We start from the raw sequence: 19,859 nt of genomic DNA on the forward strand, positions 1-19,859 counted from the left end.
CTTAAAACTAAGACCTTAAACTATGAAGGTACTTACTATAAGAAGACATTGAGGAAACTCTCCAGGATATTGCTCTGAGAAAATATTTTAAATAATACCCCACAAATAAGAAAGTCAAAGCAAAAATGTACAAATTGAATCACATTAAGTTAAAAACTTTCTGCACAACAAAGGAAACAATGAACAAAGTGGAGAGACAACCCACAGAATGGCAGAAAACATTTCAAAGCATTCCATCTGTTAAAAGATTAATAATTAGGACACATAAGGATCTCAAATAACTCTATAGGAAAAAATTGTAACAATTCAATCAAAAATAGGCAAAATATTTGAATAGGCATTTCTCAAAAGAAGCCATATAAATGGCAGACAGGCATATGAAAAGGCCCTAAACATCATTGATCATCAGAGAAATGCAAATCAAAACTACAATGAGACATCATCTGATCCCAGTTAAAATGGCTTATAGCTCAAAGACAGGCAAGAATGAATGCTGCTGAGGATGTGGAGAAAGGAGAACTCTTGTACACGCTTGGTGGGAATGTCAATTAGTACAACCACTATGGAGAACAGTTTGGAGGTTCCTCAAAAAACTAAAAAATAGAGCTACCATACGATCCAGCAATTCTGCTGCTGGATATATACCCCAAATAAAGTTAATTCGTGTATTGAAGAGATATCTGCACTCTCATGTTTGTTGAAACACTGTTCACAATATTCAAGATTTGGAAACAACCTGAATGTCCATCATCAGATGATCAAATAAAGAAAATATGATACATGAACACAAAGGAGTACTATTCAACTTTAAAAAAGAATGGCATTTAGTTATTTGCAACAACATGAGTGGAATTGGAGATCATTATGTTAAGTGAAATAAGCCAGGCATAGAAAGACATCCATTGCATATTCTCACTTATTTGTAGGATCTAAAAATAAACCCATGGAGATAGAGAGTAAGAGGATGTTTACTAGAGGCTGGGGAGGGTAGTGGCGGATCAGGTGAAGGTGGGGCTGGCTAATGGGTATGAAAAATAGCTAGGAATAATAAATAAGACCTACTAGCACAACAGGATGACTATAGTCAATAATAATTTAATTGTACATTTTAAAATAACTTAAAGAATATATTGTAACACAAAGGATAAACACTTGAGGGGATGGATAACCTGTTCTCCATGATGTGATTATTATGTATTGCATGCCTGTATCAAAATATCTCATGTGCCGCATAAATACATACCTACTAGGTACACACAAAAACTGAAAAATGAAAAACAAAAGAAATTGCAACCAACAATTTCATAGAACACCAAACTAAGCTTCATAAACAAAAAATAAATAAAATCTTTTCCAAACAAGCAAGTACTAAGGAAATTCATAACCACTAGACCAGTCTTACAAGAGATCCTTAAGGGAGTTCTAAACATGAAAATGAAACAATGACACCTTATACCATAAAAGCATACTTAAGTACATAGTCCAAAGGCACCATAAAGCAGTCACAAACAGAAAGTGGAATGCATCCAGCTATGAACTTCATGATAGTATCATAACCTCTCATATCAATATTAATCTTCAATGTAAACGGTCTAAATGCTCCACTTAAAAGACACAGAGGGCAAGTTGGACCAAAAAAAAAAAAAAAAAACCGATCCATCTGCTGTCTTCAAGACACTCATCTCACACGTGATAACATCTATAGGCTTAAAGTAAAGGATTAGAGAAAGCTCTACCATGAAAATGGAAAACAAAGTAAAACAAAAAAACAAAAAAGAGCAGAGATTGGTATTCTTATATCAGATAAAATAGACTTTAAATCAACAATAGTAAAAAGGACAAAAAAGGGCTTTAAATAATGATAAAAGGTTTCAATTCAACAAGACTGAACTATCCTAAATATATATGCACCAAACACCGGTGAACCCAGGTTAATAAAACAAGTACTTCCAGAGCTATGAAAAGACTTAGACAGGCACACAATAATAGACTTCAACACCCCACTGACAACATTAAACAGATTATTCAGTCTGAAAACTCGAAATTCTGGACCTAAGTATGACACTTGAACAATTCGACCTGTTAGCCATCTACAGAACATTCACCCCATCAACCACAGAATCCACATTCTTCTCACTCACACACAGAACATATTCTAAGATTGACCACATGCTTGGCCATAAATCAAGCCTTAATAAATTAAAAACAAAATTGAACTCTTCCCAACAATACTCTCAGATCACAGTGGAATAAAAATAGAAATGAACATAAAGAAGATCTTTCAAAACCACATAATTATATGAAAATTAAACAACTTACTCCTGAATGACTTTTGGCAAAACAACAAAATTAAGGCAGAAATTTAAAAAATTTGTAATAAATGAAAACAGAGACACACTATACAAAAATCTCCAGGATGCAGTAAAAGCAGTGTTAAGAATATAGATTATAGCACTAAATGCTTACTTCAAAAAGTTAGAAACAGCTCACCTTAATGATCCATCATTACACCTACAGGGACTAAAAATTAAAGAACAAATTAACTCCAAAACTAGCAGAAAAAAAGAAATAACTAGTATCAAAGAAGAACTGAACAACATTGAGACCCAAAAATCTATAAGGAGTCAAAGAAGCAAAAAATTGGTCATTTGACAAGATAAATAAGATCCCAAAACAACTATTTAGGTTTACAGAGAAAAAAAGAGAGAAGATCCAAATAAGCACAATCAGAAATGTTAAAGGTGACAGTACAACCAATCCCACAGAAATACAAAAGATCCTCGAAGAATATTATGAACCCCATCTATGCACACAAACTAGAAAATCTAGAGGAAATTAATAAATTCCTAGAAACACAAAACGTCTCACGACTGAAACAGAAGGAAACTGAAACCCCGAGCAAACCAATATTGAGATCTGAAATTGAACCAGTATTAAAAGTCCTACCTACCAATCAAAAATCCCTAGACCAGATGCATTCACAGCCAAATTCTACCAGACACACAAAAAGAGCTTGTACTAGTTCCACTGAAACTATTCAAAAAAATTGAGGAGGAAGGACTCTTCCCTTAATCATTCTATGAAGCCAGCATCACCTTGATATTAAAATCTGGCAGATACACAATCAGAAAAAGAAAACTACAGGCCATTATTTCTTTTTAACATAGATGCAATTATCCCCAACAAATACTCACAAGTCAGATCCAGCAGCACCTCCAAAAGTTTACTCACCGTTATTAAATAGGTTTTATTCCTTGAATGCAAGGTTGGTTCACATACTAAAATCAATAAATGTGATTCACAACATAAATGTAATTAAAAACAAAAACCATATGATCATCTCAATAGATGCAGAAAAATCTTTCAGTAAAACCCAACATCCCTTCATGATAAAAACTCTCAACACACCACCTATGACAAAACCACAGCCAATATCATACTGGTTGGACAGAAACTGGAACCATTTCCTTTGAGAATTAAAACAAGATAAGGATGCCACCATAACCATCCTTATTCAACAAAATACTATGAGTGCAAGCCAGAGAAATCAGGCAAGAGAGAGAAATAAAAAGCATCCAGAAAGGAAAACAAGAAGTCAAACTATCTGTGTCTGTGGATGATATGATTCTATACTTGAAAACCCTACAGACTGCTAAAAGGCTCCTGGAACAGATGAATGACTTCAGTAAAGTTTCAGGAAACAAAATCAATGTACAAATATTAGTAGCATTTCTATAAACCAATAACATTCAAACTGAGATCTGTATCAAAAGCACGATTCCATTAACAATAGCCCCACACAAAAAATAAAACATCTAGAAATACATCTAACCAAAAAGGTGAAAGATTTTTATAGGAAGAACTACAAAATGCTGCTAAAAGTAAACATGGATGACCTAGATAAATGGAAAAACATTCCATACTCATGGATCAGAAGAATCAATATCATAAAAATGATCATACCATCCAGAGATATATACAGATTCAGTGCTATTTCTATCAAACTACCAATGTTGTTTATCAAAGAACTAGAAAAATCTATTCAAATTAATATGTAACCAAAAAGAGCCTGCATAGTCAAAGCCAACCAAGAAAAAAGAACAAAGCCAGAGGCATCACGTTACTTGAGTTCAAATTATACTGTAAGGCTACAGTAAACAAAATAGCATTGTACTGGTACAAAAACAGACACAAAGACCAATGGAACAGAATAGAGAACCCAGAAATAAAGCCACATGCCTATGATCATGTGATCTTCAAAAAAGTCGACAAAAATAAGCAACAGGGAAAGGACTCTCTATTCAATTAACGGTGTTGAAATAGCTGGCTAGCTATATACAGAAGAATAAAATTGGATCTCTACCTTCCAACACATACAAAAATTAACTCAAGATGGATTAAAGATTTAAATGTAAGAGCTAAAAATATAAACATGTTAGAAGGAAAGCTAGGGAACCTTGGAAAAGAATTTATGACTAAGTTCCCAAAAGCAACTGCAACAAAAACAAAAATTGACCAATGGGACCTAATTCAACTAAAGAGGTTCTGCACAACAAAAGAAACTATCAGAGTAAATAGCCAACCCACAGAATGGGAGAAAATATTCACAAACTATGTTTCCGACAAAGGTCTAATATCCAGAATCTATAAGGGACTTAAACAATTGAACAAGCAAAACTAAATAACCCAATTACAATATGCGCAAAATATAAACCAATACTTCTCAAAAGAAGATGTAAAAGCAGCCAAAACACATATGAAAAAATACTCAACATTACTGATTAGAGAAATGCAAATCAAAACCACAATGAGATATCATCTCAAACCAGTCATAATGGTTATTATTAAAAAGTCAAAAAACAATAGAGGCTGGCTAGGTTGTAGAGAGAAGGCAATGCTTATACACTGTTAATGTGAATGTAAATTAGTTCAACCACTGTGGAAAGCCATTTGGAGATTTATCAAAGAACGTGAAAGAGAACTATTACACCATTTGACCTAGCAATCTCATGACTGGGTATATCCAAAGGAAAATATATCTATCTGCCAAAAAGACACATGCACTTGTATGCTCATCACAGGACTACTCACATTAGCAAAGATATGGAATCAACCTATGTGTCCATCAACAGTGAATTGAATGAAGAAAATGGAGTACATATACACCATGAAATTCTATGAAGCCATAAAAAAGGAACGAAATCATATCCTTTGCAGCAACATGAATGCAGCTGGAGGTCATTATCCTAAGTGAATTAACATACAAATAGAAAACCAAGTACCATATGTTCTCGATTATAGGTTGAAAATAAACATTGAGTATTCATGGATATAAAGATGGCAACAATAGAAACAGGAGACTACTAGAGGTAGAAAGTGGGAGAGCGGAGTGGCAAAAGGTTGAAAACATAAGTATTACGTACTATGCTTAGTACCTGGGTGACAGAATCAGTTATACTCCAAACCTCAACATTATGCAGTATACCCAGGTAGCAAGCCTGCACATTTACCCCTGAATCTAAAATAAAAGTTGAAATGGCCTGACTAAAATAATAGTAAATGGTATGACTAGTATAATATACACAAGAACTTAATCCAGACATTTTTGTACAAAGGAAGAGAATTGTAATTTAGTCTATACAGTCATGTGCTATTAATGACAGGGGTATGTTATGAGAAATGTGTTATTAAATGATTTCATCATTGTGTGAACATCATAGAGCATACTTACATAAACCTAAATGGCATAGTCTGCTACACATTTAGACTATTTGTTATATCCTGTTGTTCCTAGGGTACAAACTTGTGCAGTATGTTACTTTACTGAATACTGTAGACAATTGTAACACAATGGCAAATATTTGTGTTTCTAGACATACCTAAACATTGAAAAAGTACAGAAAAATACAGTGCTTATAATCCTATAGAGCACTATCACATATAAAGTCCGTCATTAACCCAAACTAATTATGCAGCACATGATTGTACGCTCTTCGTTTTTGGTATCTATTGAAGAACCCGGATTAATAATTAGTCTGCATTGGCAAGTGGCTGCAAACTTCTAAAACATAAAGGGTTAGCAGAGTTAGTAGAAACGGAAAGAAAAATGATCAGGGTAGAGTAAAAGCAGCATGCCAAAAAGCCTCCAGTAAGCAGCTGAAGTGATTAAGTTGTTGCTCTGACAAGATTTAGGGGAAAATGTTTCCTGGGACCTCCAGGGGAAGCCACAGAGGACTGTAGTGTGATGTCACCCATAGGGAAACAGTGAGATTATTATTACATTGACCTTCAAGATATCTACTGCATAAGTCTTTCCTGCCTGAGGCGGGTATCAATGATGTCTGCCATAAATACAAGCTGGTCGCTCTGATACGGGAGGTAAACAGGTTTAAAAGACAATGTTCTATTTTCTGATTTATTATAAAGTATGCAGAGATCCTAATAAGATAGAAGAAATTCTGCACAAAAGGCTGAAAAATATTCCCAGGATAAAGAAAAAAAAAACAAAGAAAGGTGCAGTTTCTATAGTTTTGACAAAAAATAAAGTCCTTTTTTAAAAGACATGGTTAAGAAATGTTTTAAATGAGTAAAATGAACAGTAAAGGGTTACAGGTAATTGCCCAATAATGCTTATTTTATTTTTTATTTTATTATTTATTTATTTATTTTTGAGATGGAGTCTTGCTCTGTCACCCAGGCTGGAGTGCAGTGACACCATCTTGGCTCACTGCAACCTCCACCTACTGGGTTCAAGTGATTCTTGTGCGTCAGCCTCCCAAGTAGCTGGGATTAGAGGCACCCACCACCATGCCCAGTCAATTTATGTATTTTTAGTAGAGATGTTTTTTCACCATATTGACCAGGCTCATCTCAAACTCTTGACCTCAAGTGATCCACCCGCCTGGGCCTCCCAAAGTGCTTGGATTACAGGTGTGAGCCATGGCGCCCAGCCCATGGTTATTTTAATAAACGAAACTAGCGAATATTAGCCAGACTTAAAGCCACTTATAGATAAAGAATAAAGATAAGGAGATATTACCACCTACAAAAAGGAATGAGTGGGGGTGAGGCTTAACCGTTCGGTGTCTACTGTGATTGCTGTACCTGTTAAAGAGGAGAAAATGAAGGGCATTTAGGTTTGAAATGAAAACCAATAATCTCTCATAGGTCAAAGACAGTGCCATTAGTGGGTACATCTAGAATAGTAACAGGTAATGGGATCTCATAATTTTGCCTTCTACTTATGTAATTTCTGCTTTGGCAATAAAAACTTCTGTGCATAAAGTCAACGAACTATATTTTAAGTGGCTCTAATCAACTTTGTCAGACTGTGAACTAGTTTATTTTAGGTTGAAGTTTAAAGTAGAAATCTTGGTTAAATTATTGACAAATAAAAGCTTATGTCATAGAAAAGAGAAATAGAAGTAGCTATCTCTACACAACTGGTAACAGATACAGACACATTTTAGGGAGAATCTAAAACTTCTGAAGTCCGTATCATATAATCCAAGGCACAAAGGCAGAAGCTGGAATCACTTCTTATGTTAACAGAACAAGTCAGCAAGTATTTGAAAAGCTAAGACAACCAAAAGGCATACCTTAGCTTATTGCCAGTATAAGAACTTAGAGGATAAAATTATCTGTATCTTCTTCAAATAAACATTAAACTGAAAATAGCAAAATCAGCATGGAAAATGAACAATTCCAACATAGAGAAGAGCATAATAAAAGATTACCTTGGTATTTTATGTTATACCAACACTACTTAAATAACTGAGAGGTAAGAAAATAAAAGCAGTATCATTGCAGAATTACTGAGAATCATTGTTGACTATATTTTGGGCCTACGGTAAAATAGAAAATGTGTAAAAAGACAGGAAAATATTAACCCTGGTAGTTCGTTTGTTTCAGCTAAATCACTTTAGTTTATATAATAAGTACAAAATTTTCCTGACAAGAATTTTTTAAAGTAATGGGAAATTATAAGGACCTGGGTGAGTTAATAATACATTTTAAAAATATGTTTTTCTCCACAGATAGAGCTTTCTATTCATGAATGTGTGTTTATGAAAGTGTACCTTTTATGAAAAAGCTATCCGACATATTAGAAAAAAACACTTTTCAGTGTTTAAGAGGTTGAAATAGATGAACTCTAAGGCATCTTCCAAATTTTAGCACTATCAAGTGCTAAGAAATTGTCCTCATTGTCATTTTTATTATCATAAGAAATAATATTTATTATATGCCATATCCATATAAAAATTAATGTATACGAATGTAGGAAAAAAAACTCAAATAGACTGCTTTTGTTGAGTTTCAGAATAGGCTCTTTAGCACTGAAAAACATGAATGCCCAATCCTTTGTTTCTTTCAGTCCTAATTACATATCTACAAGTCTAGGCTTTAAAGTCAGCTAGAGCTCAGGCGAACAGAAATGGTGGCAAAGAATATTATCCTTAACTTTTATATAAAGTTTAGATAACAGAATTTTTAATGTATCACATTATTTAGCAAGCTACATGTTTGTCATATATTTTAGTTGATACGATGCATAGGAACCTCTCACAATAAAAGGGCAAATGTTGTAGCTGAGTGTCACCTGTTAATCTTTCTCCACTCTACTCAAAGAAACACCCCCAGCATCAACACCTCCACAATAATTACGTCCCTTACAAATGAGTGGTTACAGTGCTATGGCAGGACACTGCATTGGGAAAAGATTAGGGAAATTTGGCTTATAAAAATTATAACAATTTATTCTGAGACTAAGTGAGAACCCACATAACAATCAATTTCTTAAGATTTTGCCTACAAACCAATCTTTTAATAAAAAAGAACCTCAAGTTACTGGTTACTAAAACATAAATTCTTATATAAATATAAATATTAATGTGTAGATTACAAACTTATTTTATCAAGATAACAGTATTTTCAACGGAATTAATGGAATATTACCTCTTATTGTTCATTGAAAGAATATACACAATAAATTGTAATTTTCCCTAACCAACTCTCAAAACAAGTAAACAAATATGCCAATATAGAAAACAATGAGTTGTTTAACATTCACAAATTACAATACAAAAATCCTAGTTACAGCTCTGGAAGTAGCTTGTAAGATTTAGTTTTAAGCATATGAACAATAGGAACAATTATTAAAACAAAAAAGTTCATTATTTCTCAACATGAATTATGAAGAAGACTATAAATAAATTAAGATATAGATTGGTAAGTAGGAAACAAAAAATATAGGCTTTAACTATTATACTGGAATTATATCACATAATAAATTTTGTGAAAAACTATGCTTTCTGAAATTACCAACAGCTTCCAGTCATACAAGTGTAATTGCAAGTTTCCATATACTATATTGTTGGGCATGATTAAGATTTCATATGTTCTTTATTGTACTGAGATAACCTGTAAAGGTTTTTCCAAGCCTACAGATGCAACATTTTGTCAAATATAGAGTAAGGCCTGTTTCAACAAGAAATGGTAGGTAGAAAAACAGAAATAAACATAAGGGAAAATAATCTACCATTGAATTAAGGAGACCATAAGAAGCTAAGGCTAAAGAAAATGAGAAAGAGGGCATTTAAAAAATTGAATAGGCCGGGCGCGGTGACTCACGCCTGTAATCCCAGCACTTTGGGAGGCCGAGATGGGTGGATCACGAGGTCAGGAGATCGAGACCATCCTGGCTAACACGGTGAAACCCTGTCTCTACTAAAAAATGCAAAAAAACTAGCCAGGCGAGGTGGCAGGCACCTGTAGTCCCAGCTACTCGGGAGGCTGAGGCAGGAGAATGGCGTAAACCCGGGAGGTGGAGCTTGCAGTGCGCTGAGATCCGGCCACTGCACTCCAGCCTGGGCCACAGAGCGAGACTCTGTCTCAAAACAAACAAACAAACAAACAAACAAAATTGAATACAACTAGGCAAAAACAAAACAAAATGAACAGAATGCCCCCTCACTATATAATAACAACAATAGCACTACCTTGTATTCACCCAGTGCATTTTATTTATACAAAGTATCTTCATAGAAATTATTGCTTTAATCCTCACAACAACGTTTCTCTGATATGAATTGGAAATAGATGGTATTATTTCTGTTTAATAGTGGATAAGAGTTGCTAAAATTCACACAGAAATTCAATGACTTCTGAAATAAAATAAGAATCCAAGCAATTGCAAATTTTAACTTATTAATCTATTTTCTAGCTTGCATTACTGATAAACACCTAATGTTTGAAATTTCTTCTCCCTATTCACTGACTACTTCACATTTTGCTGGTGGTATTCTGCTATTTTTGGACAGATGATTAGCTGCTAGTGAAAGACTTTATTTCTTTTTAACTTCTCAGCACTTCAGAGTAAACAACATTACATAAAAGACATGAACAAAGGTGCTAATACATTGGCTAAAAATACCCAGAAAACAAAACAAAAGACATTTATTACTTCTCCACTCTTTTGAAGGGCAAGTAAGTAATATATGTCTAAAAATCAAACTGCTGGAATAATATGTACTTTTCTATGACAGTGATTTAAAATATACCTATAACACTGCTTTTCATATTAGATTTTAAGTAAAAGAAGAGCTAGCATAAATTTCTCTTTCATAATAAAAGCCAGCTATTTCTTCTCAGCTCAGGGAGGTCTTACTTCTCTTCAATGGGGTCATCACAGGCACACTTAAAGTAACCACTTCTCAAACATCATTTTGTAAAACTAAACCAAAACGATATTAATAATGATAATAATTTGCATGACTGATGACTTCAAGGCAGCTCCACAATCAATCAATATCCTCTTTTGATTGAGTGGAGTAATTGATGCTTGTTAGACAGAAACTACGGTTTGGCTTCTTTTGGCAACAGCAGAAGGGAAACGAAAATATTAGCAGGGTAGGAGCAGCCCACGTTTTAAAGATTCCTGAAGTCTGCAGAAGGCAACGCGTCCCAGTAATTTTTAGCACAGGAAAGGTGCTCCCACTGTTCCCAAGCTGATAGCTCACCGTTAGCCATCGTGCTTCAAATGAAAATATTCTGGAACAGTCTTGAACTGACTGACTCCTAAGTCAGACAGCCTGTCAACATCTGAAAATCAATGTTATCAGTAGCTCTTCCAGTGGGAGGATTACTTAACAGGAATATCTCCACAGTCATCCTTGGCACACCTGGTCACAGGAACACATGATTTATACAGCTGCCCAGTAGGGGTTTATGCTGAGAGAGATTTTGGCAGATGAGGCATAAAATTTGAAAATATGCTGCCAGGAAGACGAGTAGTATGAAAACCCTGTGTTCTATAAACATCAGCCTTCTGATTTTGTTAAGTCTTTACAGCTAAATAGAAAAGTGACAAAGTTGCTAAAAAGCATAACAGGATGCTGGAAAATAAATAGATTAATGATGATGAGCTGGCAAAAACAAAGGCTCAACATTTACATATTTCATTGTATATTTCAGAATTGAATAAACTTACTGGCCAAGATAATATTGGACAAGAGACACAAGTATGAAATTTGCACATGAAAACACATTAGAGATAAATCCAGAAAACATGAACAATGGTATCTACACTGACTGCGTTCCACAGGTAAAATGGGAGTTAAACATATAGGCATGGACTATCAGGGAAATTCACCTGGCTCTGCTTCCCTTCACACCTGAGGTGCTATGGGAAATTTGTTCTATTAAAAAAGAAAAAGGGATAGAAGTCATGAATTGGCTAATGTGTCTTCTGTGCACATTTTCAATTCATTACTCCTGTATCCAGTTACTGAATAATAACTTGAATTAGACTATCTACCTTGAAGAGATTAATCAATAAAAATAATCTTATGGATATGCCATGGCCAGTTTCCTTTTTCAACTTAATATTGTTTAAGTTGAAAAGGAACTTTTAATGCCACTTTCTCTTTAACATTAATATTTTTAGTACAAATTAATAAAGAATACTAATGTATTGAAATGTCTTATTTTGTCAACTCAAGACTAACGATATATATCCACATGTGCCTTATTACTTTTTCCCAAAACTTCACTATTCTATGTATTATCAAGAGCACACATACATATTAGTAAGGACAATAGCTTTAGAATCTTATTTTAGGATCAAAATAGAAACTATCATACATGCAAAAAAGACAAATATTAAATGTAACTATTTACTAGTCAAGTAAAAAGTCTGTTTTAGTTGTGCCATTGATATAGAAATTAACACTTTTCAGTTACTTGTCAAAATAAGACGGTGAAATTTGAGTCAACTCAGCAGACTAGATGCCAATTGCTCCAAGAAACCTCCCAACATATCATTGTCAACTATGAGTGATGTTTCACTTTTCTGATGTCTCAGAGCAATTTATTCACATATCTTTTATGAAAAAAAGTATCTTTTAGTCAGTCCATATAATTCAACAGGGACTTTATCTTTTCAGCTCCTACAGAAATTTCTTATGGACAGGAGCTGGTATGCTTTATTTTTTAAATTGCAATAATTTAATCAGTAATATTTTAAAGGAATGAATAGAGCAGTGCTATTCAGGTATTAAGGTACTGATCAGTACTCCACTTCTCTGCTAGGGCTCTATATCAGCTTCTCCCAAGGTTGGTGGTTATTGGAAGAATTTGGTTTCTTGTGACTGTAGGACGAGGTTCCTGTTTTTTGTTGTTGTTGTTGTTGTTGTTTTTGATATATTGTCCCTTTCATATTTAAGCAAACAGAAAACATTGAATCCTTCTTGTGTTGCCAAATTCTCTGACTTCCCTTTACGTCTTACTCTTCTGTGTCTAAGGTATTTGGGAATTATACTGGGCCCCTGCTGCTGGATAATCCAGGGCAATCTTTTGGTTTTAAACTCCACTGATTAGTAAGTTTAATTACATCTGCAAAGTTATTTTGCACATGTACAATAGCATACTTATAATCTGGGAATTAAGATGTAGAATCTTCTTGGGATACAATTCTCCTATTGTAACCAACTTGTCTGAAATGTCATCATCAAAGGTATATTTATTAGAATATGTAGGTATATTCTTTTATTAGACAAACATTCCTAAACATGTCAATACGGTTATTATTAACGTTCACATTTCAGTGTGAATTTCTATAGTCAGAATCTCACCTTTTAAGAATTCATTTTTGCACTTCAGTAATGATAAATATAGAGATGAAAATATTAAGTGATGATGTAATTTTATACCATAGACAACTATTTCCCTGTAGAAAATTATAGAGAGTCCTGGGTGGAACACTTAAATGTGGCACTCTGGAAAGGGATGTTAGAAAGTAGAATGAATTGGACAGAGTATCTGACAAATCATAAAACAGCTTTCTTTCTTTCTTTCTTTCTTTTTTTTTTTTTTGATATGAAATCTTGCTCTGTCGCCAGGCTAAAGTACAGTGGCGCAATCTCGGTTCACTGCAGCCTCAGCCTCCCTGGATCAAGCAATTCTTCTCCCTCAGCCTCCCAAGTAGCTGGAACTATAGGCACGGGCCTCCACACCTGGTTAATTTTTGTAGTTTTAGTAGAGAAGAGGTTTCACCATATTGGCCAGGCTGGTCTTGAACTCCTGACCTCGTGATCTGCCCATCTTGGCCTCCCAAAGTAAAACAGCTTTCTTATCAGCTGGAAATTATAGTACTGAGCTAGCTACATTAACCGGTTCTTAGATTGACTCCCTCCTTTATCAATTACTCAAACATCCACCCCACCCTCTCTCTACCCACCAACCCCCACACACAAATGTCTACGTAGAAATACAAGACAATATCCTGGAGAGTTTCTGGAGTTGAGAAACTTGTTTTTTTTTTTTTTTTCCCCTTGCAGCATTGTAAAGTATTTTCATAAAATAACAATAGAGGTAAATGGACATTTCGAATAGAAGGAAAAGTACAATATATAATTATTTCCAATGGTTTTTTAAAAAATTCCTTAACTAACAAGAATAACCTTGTCTATTCAATTATTGAATTGTATATTTAAAGAAAGAAATACTTTTCTTTGGTTCCAGTACTGAGTCCATGATAATCCAATCATAACCTTGACAGGGAGTAAAACCAATTTCTATTTCACTTTACTGCACCATAGTATCTAATCTTTTTCTATTGATAGTTATTCCATGCAATTTTCATTAGAAGAGTTTTAAACATCAGACTTAACACATGGAGGCTGCAGCAGATTTATAGCAACTCTTTCATATCTGGTCACTTCATAATTAGGTTATAACTTTACAAGAAAGTACATACAAGGCACTGGGTCACAGCTTTAAAGTTATAGAACCAATAAAATCACCCAGGGTGTATCATTATTTTCAAATGACTTATAAGCAGTTTCATTTTATTGCCAAACATTTTTATAATTCCTTTTCCAAAGACAAATGTGCTTGGCTTGATTTGTGTTTGTCTTTGCATTTAATCATGTTTGCAGTCATTTTTTGAATTTACAATTAATCCTTTCTACATTTATGTAACACTATCCTAAACTTTTTTCCGTCTAAATTTATCTTAGTGGGTGATTGCTTATTACATTTTTATAATGTAGTAATTATTATATATACATAGTGCTTCTGACAGAAGGTATTTTATAATTTTATTATTTAATTGCTCAAACATTTGCAAATAACACATTCATAAAGTCTAAAACGTGTAAGCGTGACACAGATTTTAACGCTATTCAGAAAACCACTAGATTGAAAATACTTGATGCAAACATAAATTAGCATTTTACACACTCCTGGCCAAACTACTTGAGACCTGGGCCTGAATTTAGTTACCTACCCTCAAACAACTAGTAGCTAGATGCTGGTATATCCATACAGAAGGCAGCAATAGACTTAAGAGGCAAAAGTGTATGGTTTATTGTTGTTTACTATTGCTTTTTCTAAAGAAAAATAATGAAAATAGAAGTCTTAGAAAAACAATGGGGATGATAATGAGAAAACTGAGACCTAGTTGTAGTTCTTCCACTTACTAAGCACACCAGCACATCACTTAGCCTCTGGGTTTCTCTTTAGCATGTGTGAAAAAGTGAGGCTGAGCTACAGCTGCACCTTGGTACTTTCCAGTTTGGGAATTAGAGGAGTTTATGGATTGATATGTGTTCTCCCTGTCCGTAAGCTATTGTCCTGTTGTAAAGCTGGCAGTTTGGAAGACAAATTAAACTTATTAGTCAGGATTCTCCAGAGAAACAGAACTAATAAGATAGAGATAGATATCAGGACAGTTAATATGATTTTTTTAAAAGTTTCAATAGCTTTAGGGGTACAAATGGTTCTTGATTACATGGATAAATTGTATAGTGGTGAAGTTTGGACCTTTAGCATACACTGTACCCAGTAGGTGATTTTTCATCCCTCAACCCCCTCACTCTCTCCCCTTCTGAGTCTCCAAAGTCCATTATAACATTCTGTGTGCCTTTGCATAACCATAGCATGGATCCCACTTATAAGTGAGAACATGCAGTATTTAGTTTACCATTCCTGAGTTACTTCACTTAGGAAAATGGCCTCCCGTTCCATGCAAGTTTGTACAAAAGACATTATTTCATTCCTTTTTATGGCTAAGTCGTACTCCACGGTGTGTGTATGTGGGTATATATGCATATATATATATGTGTGTGTGTATGTGTGTGTATAAATATATATCACATTTTGTTTATCCATTCATTGGTTGATGGGCACTGGGGTTGACTCCATATCTTTGCAACTGTGAACTGCGCATATGAGTGCAGATATCTTTTTTATATAATGACTTTCTTTTCCTTTGGGTAGATACCCACTAGTAGAATTGCTAGATTGAATAGTAGATCTACTATTGGTTATTAGACAAATCTTCATCCTTATGACAGTATGAGTTTGTATTAATTTATATTCCCAACAACAGTGTATAACACTTCCACCGAGAATGTATACGCATTCCCTTTTCACCGTACCCATGCCAACATCTACTTTTTTTTCCACTTTTCAGGGATAGTTATTCTCACTATGGAAAGGTGGTATCTCATTATGGTTTTATTTTGCATTTCCCTAAGATTAGTGATGTTGAACATTTTTTCATATATTTTTGACCAATTGAAAATCTTATTTTGATAAATGTCTCTTCATGTCACTTGCTCACTTTTTAATGGGAATATTTGTTTTTTCTTGCAGATTTGTTTGAGCCCCTTGTTGACATTTGCCCTTTGTCAGATGTATAGTTTGTGATTTTTTTCTCCCATTCTGTAGATTGTCTACTTATTCTTATGGTTATTTCTTTTGATATGCAGAAGTTTGTTAGTTTAATTACTTCCTGTGACTTTGTTTTGTTGCATTTGACTTTGGGGTCTTAGTTATCAATTATTTGGCTAGGCCAATGTCCCAAATAATTTTTTTCTAGGTTTTCTTCTAGAACTGTTATGACTTCAGGTCTTACATTTAATTCTTAACTCCATTTTGAGTTAATTTTTGCATATGGTGAGCGACATGGATCCAGCCTCATTCTTCTGCATGTGGCTATATAATTTTCCAATAACTGATGAAACAGAATGAGCAAAGTTCACAAAAAGGCACAAGATGACAGCAGAGATGACAGTAATTCCCTTCGGTGGGAAAAAAAGAAGTCCAAAGAGATTACGAGCCTATCAAAAATGATCACATGATCTGAGAGTTTGGATGAAACATAAATCATTTTATTAATCATATTATCAATAATATTAAACTATGAAAGTGATTAACTTAATGTTCATACTATTAAAGCCTTTCTATGCAATTGCACAACTAGGCAATCTTTACTCTTCATATGCAAGCCCAGCACTGACAAAGATACTGGTTACTTCCAGACCAAAGCTGAAGAACTGCTCCCCAAAGAAACTGAACAATATATGTGGGAGAGCTAGGGATCCTGGTGGAGGTATTAACATGTCAGAATTTTTCCACTTATTAATTTAATGTAATTCTTTGCTTTCAGAAACTAGAGTGAAAAATAGCTTGTCTATCTACTTCTTACTCACATGCCACTACAGGAAATGCTGAGAGCTAGTCCTCCTATGCAAAGGATAAAAATATTGGGGGAAGCTGACCTACAGAAAAACAAAGAAAACCAGTATCAGCCATGTATAATATGATAAATACTTGGAGATGTCCCTCAGTCAAACATTAAAAGTAACCTATGAATGTGTACAACATAATATCAAAGAAACAGCCGATATCATCTCTACATATAATAAAAAATATTCCTAGATGGGAATAGGCAGCCTACAAAGAAATCAGTCTACCTTGGTAGCAAGACAGAAGGTACCTAGAAAAATCTTAAATATTTAAAATTTTTGTCTGTAGTTGTCTTTTTTTTCTTTCAGCATCTGAAACTTCTATACTTCATTTGAGAAATCTGTTAATATGTGATTCTTGGGGTAATGTAGCAATTCATCCACTATTCTACAAGTCATTCTATTTGTAGTGATATAGTATGCATTATCCCGTGGTAGCAGTGTCATCAATGATATCTGTTGTCCAATTAGCAAATGAATGGTTAAAGAAAATATGTTATACTCAATGAAATAATGTTCACCCATAAAAAAGAATGAAATTCTGCCATTTGTGACAACATAGATGAATCTAGAGAACATTAAATTAACTGAAATAAGTCAGGCACAAAAATAGAAATACTACATGACTTCATACCTATGTGGAAGTTTTAAAAGGTGAGCTCATAGAAGTAGAGAGTAAAATAGAGGTTATCTGAGTCAGGGGAGGGTAAGGAGAAGGGGGATAGGAGAAGTAGGACAGCAGGTAAAATGTTACAGTTAGATAGGAGAAAAACCTTTTGGGTTCTAATGCACAGTAGGATGACTATAATTTACAATTATGTATTGTGTATCTCAAAAAAGCTAGAAGAGAGAAATTTAAACGTTCTTACCATAAGGAACTGATACATGCTTGAGGTGAAAGAAATGCTAATTACCCTGATTTGATCATTATACAAGTTAGCCACGTATCACAACATCACACTATGCTTTATAAATATGTGCAATCAAAAATAAAATTAAAAAAATAAGTCTTTTTAACAAATGTTGCTAGAGCATTTGAATATCCATATGCAAATTAAAAAATTAAAAATAAAATATCTTGGAGTAGGCCTTTTATATAATAATTTACTCAAAACAGATGACATATTTAAATGTAAAATGTAAAACTCTAAACTTCTAAAGGAAAACATAAGAGATAGTTTAAGTGAACTTTGAATCAGAAAAATGTTCTTAGATATGATACCAAAAGCATGATTCCCCAAATAAAATATTGATAGGTGGGACTTTACCAAAATTTAATTTTTTTTTCTGTGAAAAACATTGTTAAGAGAATTAAAAGACAAGCTAGATACTGGAGAAAGATATTTACAAAAGTGGTGTCTCCCAAGGAACTTTTTATCCATAGTATAAAAGGAATTCTCAAAACTCAAGAAAACCACCCAATGAAAAAATGAGTACAATTTTGAAGAAACACTCACCAAAGAAGATATATCAGTGGCAAATCAGCATATGAAAAGGTGTTTGATATGATTAGTCATTGGGATAATACAAATTAAAACCATAAAGAGGTAACAATAGGTTGGTGAACAACAATAACCGAAAGAATAACTTGACAAAGCTACATTTGCTGGCAAGTTTACAGAGCAGCCAGAAATTTCGTAGATTGCTGGTAAGAATGCAAAAATGATACAGCCAAGAGTTTAGCATTTTCTTTTTTTTTTTTTTTTTTTTTTTTTTTTTTTTTTTTTTCTGAGACGGAGTCTTGCTCTGTCGCCCGGGCTGGAGTGCAGTGGCCGGATCTCAGCTCACTGCAAGCTCCGCCTCCCGGGTTTATGCCATTCTCCTGCCTCAGCCTCGGAGTAGCTGGGGCTACAGGCGCCCGCCACCTCGCCCGGCTAGTTTTTTTGTATTTTTTAGTAGAGACGGGGTTTCAGCATTTTCTTATTAAACTAAACATATACTTACCTTATGATGCCATGAGTTTTCTCCCTAGGAGTTTACCCAAAAGAAATAGCACTTTAATTCATTAAAATAGTTATAGGGATTTTTAAAGTAGCTTAATTTATAAGCTCCAACAATTAAAAAAAAAAAAAAAAGTCTAAATACCCTTCAGCCAGTGAAAAGTAAAACAGACCCTGGTGAATCCATACAGTGAATACTACTCAGCAATAAGAAGGAGCAAATGACTGATACAAGTAATAATACACATGAATTTCAAATGAATTATGATAAGGGAAAGAAGCCAGGCTCAAAGAGCTACATGGTGCAAAATTCCATTTGTATAACATACTGAAAAAGACAAAACTATAGGGAATGAGAACAAACGATAGATGCCAGGTTTCAGAAACAGGGGAAAGGGTTGATTACAAAGGGACAGCACTAGGGCATGTTCTAGGTGAGGGATTGCCACATACTTTTCTTATTGTGGTATACACAACTCTATGCCTTTGTCAAAACTCATAGAAGAACTTTATATCCCAAAGAGTTAATTTTAATGCATGTAAAATTAAAATACATAAATTAAAATTAATGGGAATTTTCAAGCATAGTACATAAATGATTAAATGTTATCAATGATGAGAACAAAAAATCTTATGTGGAAATAGTAGAATAAGAAGTCAGCAGAGGTTGTATAAACTTGACTTAGAATGAGAAATAATATGGAGCTACATGAACTAACACAGCAACAGAAAACCAAATACCACGTGTTCTCACTTATAAGTGGTAGCTAAACATTGAGTACATTATGAACACAAAGAAGGGAACAATAGACACCAGGGCCTGTTTGAGGAAGGGAGGAAGCTGAGGATTGAACAACCACCTATTGAGTACTATGCTTATTACCTGGGT

Source organism: Macaca nemestrina, chromosome 7 (genome assembly GCF_043159975.1).
Source record: "Macaca nemestrina isolate mMacNem1 chromosome 7, mMacNem.hap1, whole genome shotgun sequence".
NCBI lineage: Eukaryota > Metazoa > Chordata > Mammalia > Primates > Cercopithecidae > Macaca > Macaca nemestrina.